This window comes from Tachysurus vachellii, chromosome 11, assembly GCF_030014155.1.
Source record: "Tachysurus vachellii isolate PV-2020 chromosome 11, HZAU_Pvac_v1, whole genome shotgun sequence".
In the NCBI taxonomy this organism is placed as follows: Eukaryota; Metazoa; Chordata; class Actinopteri; order Siluriformes; family Bagridae; genus Tachysurus; species Tachysurus vachellii.
Genome location: NC_083470.1, coordinates 16,283,516 through 16,289,725, shown reverse-complemented (window position 1 = coordinate 16,289,725; position 6,210 = coordinate 16,283,516).

The following is a 6,210-nucleotide window of genomic DNA, read 5'->3' as shown; positions in this document are numbered from 1 at the left end:
TTGCTTAAGGACACTTGAATATCTATCTCTGAGTGTTTCAGAGCTTCCTTAGGTAGTTTATCTACCACTTCATTTGCCTCCACTCCCACATGAGCAGGAACCCACAAAAATGTTATCAAACTTTCTTTGCTGATTCTTAATAAACTTGCAAGTATCTCATTCAGCTGCTGCTTCTTCTTCTGGTGTTTATTGACGATGTGGCACATAGATATATACACTAGATGTCGCATTGGGGTCCTAAAAATGCGTCAAAACCCCCTTTGTACGGTGCTTCTTTACCTCAAATGCATGGACGATGCCGGACTGCTGTGCTGCATATGGTTGTTCAAATGAAAGAAATCTAAAAACCAGACAGCAAGGGATTACATTTCACAAGTGAGAATGTGTTTTATGATATTGAATGTTAGGAAATTGTATTTCTTGTTCCATTGGTTTGTTTTATTCCTTGGTTAACGACCGCAGCTAATCCATGCTAGTTACTCATTAGTTTTTGACAGTTAGGAAAACCGACAATGTTTATACAGTAGATTCCGGAGCGCTTAATAAGGACATTAAAATTGACCCATGTTTTTTGCTTAAAGGTGAAAAGACCCAACTTTATGTATGTTTTGTAAGATTCCCTTATCTGTCAAACATATTTTATATTTTATATGTCCTGGACTTAACACATGCAGAATGCTCTTTTATCAAGTTACTTCACTTAAGGACATATTTAACGACATTATGCCTGAAAAGGGTTGGGATTTTTTTATCTTATGGTAATAAAAAAATGTATAATATGACTTGCTGTTTATATTTGTTTTGTTTTTATTGTATTTATATGATATTTGTGTTTTTGTAATTGAATTTTTGCCATGAAAATAGCTTTTGATTGCTGACATGGTATTAAATAAAATAATCAGAATCTGAATCTATTTGTAGATTCCCAAGTGATAAACAGAGACGTCAGTCATGGACAAGTTGCAGGGATACTAAACACTTTTTTATAATGGTTAACTCAGCTGACAGTCCTGTAAGGATGTCACCAGTTAGGTTGGCAGTTCAGCCTCAAAGTCAAACTTTGTGGGGTTTTTTTGGTTTATGTGACTTATTTACTTATTTAATGTTGCAAAAATATTGCGGGAAAAGAATAAATAAAAGATTGAACAGTCTTTGGCACCTCAACTATCTAACTTTCACATTATGTTCCTCTCAAATTTGTGATTTGCTTCCACCTGCAAATTGCTTTGTGCATCATATTTAATAAACCAATACAATTTAAATGTTTAAATGAACATGTATAGTCACATCACTGTAGCAGTGTTGCATGCAGTAAGCTGGAAGTGGAAGAAGAATGTAAGTAATAAACTTACACCTACTAGCACTGTGCATTATATTGTGAAAAAGTAGATTATCTTAATATCAAAACCTTCAATTTTCTATGGACTCAATGATAAATACATGTCTGACCTTTGGAACGAACCAAAAAAACTAGAAAATGGCATTCATGACGATTTATGGTGATTTTATTTCTTTGCCTACATTGACGGTAATGCATTAAGAAGAGGGGGTCCCCCGTACCAAGATGGCGGCTCAGTTGACGAGTTCATTCCAATGAACTGCCGTATACAAGGCAACATCTAGTGTATATATCTATGGATGTGGCAGACCAACTTAAAATGTACAATCTCACCACCTACTGGATGGGAGTGCGGAGTACAATATGGGAGGCGTTTGATGAGGGTTAAAAACTGTATCCTAAATTCTGTTAATCAGTTTTATTTATTTGAAGAACTACTGGCCTGCTTTGGACAATATTCTAGCAGAACCTGTACAGACAAGCAATTTTTTCCCAAGGATCTTAAGACTTGTGTTAATTGAGCCCGTGCTATGGGGCATATATAATACGTACATGTTCTAGTGTTTCTTACGGTGGCTGGGAAGTGCAAAATAAAATACAAAAATCAGAAAACACAATGACAATTCAAAAAACAAAATAACAACTCCGAAAACACAATGACAATTCAGACAAATGGCAGGTATAATTTCAAATGGAACTCTTACCGCTGATTGGATGCGATATCTGCCACTCAAGATACACAAGTCGATACGTGTGTGTATGACTGTGTAAAAGTGTGTTGTCCATACTGTAGATTAAAATATGCCGCTCTTTCTGAAAGCACGGTTAAACTAGCCACACGCTTAGTGGAACGCTGAAAGAGGAAAGCGAGCGTCCGAAAACTCTTACACAACAGCAAAATAATCTACTACAAAAAGTTTGTATAAAATGAATACACAAAAAATGACTCAAACAGTACAAAAAGCTAAACACTTTTATAACCCTTCTCATTTTAATGAATGGGGAGAATATGATTTAAGAGACGCAAAATTGTAATAATCAAGAAAAAAGATCAATTCATTTTACTGTAAAATTACGGAGACATGCCTCTTCAAAGTCACCATGTCTGTAAATTAATTGTCCATTAAAAAATCCATTATAAAGTGGATATTTCAAAATGTTAATCATACCATCTCATATCATTTCATAGTTACCTATTCAATGTTCACAATAAAGATTATTACATTTTACTGTGGATTTTTTACGTGTTTATTAAATTCAAAGCATATTAATCCATGCTCACAATAAAAACTGATTCATTTTTCTCCAGTAAAATTACTCCCAGCTTAGAGCTGTTGTAACCATGCACATCCTGCACTTTAACATTTATACATGTCCATATACTGTTTACTGTTTAAGTCTCCCTGTGGGTACCCAGGGTAGAATAGGTCCCCAGCACCCCCTTTCTGATCGTAAGAGGCGACAAATGGGACAACTTCTTTGCCGTAAGTTGCAACATGTGTCTGGGGAGGACAAGAACCTTGTATCTGAGGAATGTGTACGATGCGGCTGCCTTAGATCCAACACAATACTTTGGCTTTGGATTCACATACTGTAGATGCTGATGCTATCTTTTAATCCCATTGTTTTCTGAATTCGAGAATCTCATCCATCAACAAATAACCAACTGAAGTTGAAAAGATACAATATCTATAATGATTTTTTTGTCAATACACACAATGGCCATCTAAAACGGAGTAACCATATTAATAAGACATGATATAACCCATAGCCCTGTAACGATTAATGCAACCCTGCAAGTGTTAGCCGCACGACTAATCCTCCATAAAACTATAACATTGTGTTCTATCTATATACCCCCTAATAAATCAGTGACAACACAAGAATTAAACGCAACGGTAGAACAACTACCATCACTATATATGTTGATGGGTGATTTTAATTGTCATAATACACTAGGGGGTTTCCACGTTTATAAATAATTATAATTTGTGCCTGCTAAATGATGGTTCCAACATGTACCCTTCATCCAGGACACAGAATGTATTCTGTTATTGACCTAACCATATGCAAGCCTCAAGTAATAATTGATTTTTCATGGCAAGTAAATTCAAATTCAATTTATTTGTATAGCACTTTTAACAATTCACATTATTTTAAAAGGAGCTTTACAGAATTATAGATACAGAAGAGAAAAAAGAAATAAATGTATATAACAACAATAATAAAAATACATAAATGAATACATACATTTAAAGTTTCAAATTAATTAAAAAATATTAATTTAAAATGTAAAATACTATATATCTATCCTTATCCCTAATAAGCAAGCCGGAGGTAAAGGTGGCAGGGAAAACTCCCTGAGATGGTATGAAGAAGGAACCAGGCTCAGAAGGGAACCCATCCTCATTTGGGTGACACTGGACAGGAAATTATGTCAATTTACATAATGTCATGTCTAAAAGAGTTTATAATACTGCAAATGAGAGCTCCTGATGAAATTTTGGTTCAGCACAAACTAATTCCTTCCTGTCAAAGTCTTGAAATGACTGCTGATAAAGACTAGACCATACAGCTGACTGACGCAACAAAGGCATGACAGTCTCCATGCGGCCCCATCCAGATCAGATGCAGAAGTATGGAAGGATCTTAGTGGGAGTGACCGCTATCCACTAATTATAACATCTACCAAAGATGACATTCAACAGGACTCACCAAGATGGCAACTGAAAAAAGCCAAATGGTATATCTTCCAAAAGCTACCGTATGCTATAAAAAAATTCAACATAGACTGGAAAAAAAATTGAGATCCACTAAAAAAAATTCTTTGATACATTGATCAAAATAGCAGAAATATCTGTTACAAAAATATCAACAAAACCATGCTATCAGAAAAACCCGTGGTTTAATGAAGACTGTAAAAACGCTATTAATGAATGGAAGAAAACAGAAAGAATCTTTAATACACATCCAACAACAGAAAACCTTATCAGATTGAAAATCTGTAGTGCACAAGCATGACGAATCATTAATGAAGCAAAGAGACAAAGTTGGAAAATATATGTACCAAGCTTATCATTACAGACTCTAATAAAGAAAGTATGGCACATGGAACGAGAGATGAAAAACAAGGAAGGAGCATTGTATAAAAATCAGGATATTTTATTGACAACAAAGCAGGAGATTGCAAATAATCTGGTGGAGATGTTTGAAAGCAATTACTCATTAGAAAATGGTTATCCCAGGTTTAGAGAATTTCAAGCAAAACAAGAAAAAGATCAAATCTCCTTTGCTTTGGAAAACACTGAACCATATAACTAACCATTTACAATGAAGGAACTGCTAAAAGCCATTAAAAACTCATGTAATTGGGGAAAATTCCAGACTACTGGAAAGAAACAATTGTTATACCAGTACCCAAAACCAGGAAAAGATCACACTGACCCAAATAATTACTGCAAAATAGACCTAACCAGCTGCTTCTGCAAAACTATTGAGCGAATACTGTAGTTAATGACTGGTATGGGTGCTGGGAAAAAAAAAATCTGTAAATACCAGTGTGGGTTTAGATGAAGGAAAAATACTCTTAATCATCTCATAAGATTAGATTCTTTCATTCAAGATGGTTTTATCAAAAAAGAATGTATGATCTATGCACTTACTGTAGATCCAGAGCTGTTTTTAGAAAAGGAACCTATTAAAGTTATTTAGGAACCTATTAAAGAAATTACATTTCTAGGACTTAACCTGGATAGCAAGTTGTCATTTTTCATGTACATCAAAATGTTGCAAAATAAATGCTTTAAAGCAATGAACATCATAAAAGCACTAGTAAGGATTAAATGGGGTGCAGAGTATGAGGTGCTCCTGAGACTTTACAGAACACTTGTCAGATCAAAAAATGGACTATGAGACTATAATTTATGGAGCCGCCAGGAAAACATACATCAAAATGCTACACACAGTACATCATACAGGACTGAGACTTGCCTAAGGAGCCTTTAAAATATCTCCTATCCAAAGTTTTTATATAGATCAAGAAAACCATCACTATACAATAAAAGACTGAAACTGGCCCTCAATTATGCAGTCAAACTAAAAACTAATAAATCCAACACAACACATCCCTCAGTCTTTAAACCTCAATTCTCACACCTTTAAGAGGCTAGACCTAGATGCATCAGCCCCTTTGGAATCCGCATAGAACCCCACTTGGAGAAACTAGATACCAATCTGGATATCTTAACCTCAACATATCTGTGTACTATACCCCCGTGGAACATCAAAAAATGTCCCATGTACTGGTATACACAGATGGATGCAGAGGCAACAATGCTTCTGCTACAGTAGTGATCGGAAAAATTTTTTTAACAAGTGAATCCCAGGACAAAGCTTCATCTTTACAAGAAATACAGAAGAAAAAACAACCATTTTAAAAAAATTGTACATACATTACAATTATACATTCAAAACAAATGGCAAATGGAATAAGTGCCCCCTAGGCAGACGTGTTTGCTCGCTCTGCTCTTGAATGTCGTTTTTTCTTTGTTTTTTTCGATGTTTTGTGTTTTGTCTGCCATGCACAAATGCGGTGCACTGATTGTGTACAGCAGACAGGCATTGCTGTACATCCCCAATTCATCCAACCACCACGAATTCGCTGGTTTTATACCTCCGGAGCTACAGCACATCAGTCGCTCCCAGAACCAGAACCACCACATCCATCACCAGGAAGGCCTCAAGCTCGAGTGAGATAGCTCACACGAGGAGAGCGCTCGGGAGGCGGCGACGCAAACGAGGCAAGAGGGGAGGGCTTCATGCTAAGCTAAAAGCTCGCGCTAGCTGACCACCGCTACCAAGCCTGCTGTTAG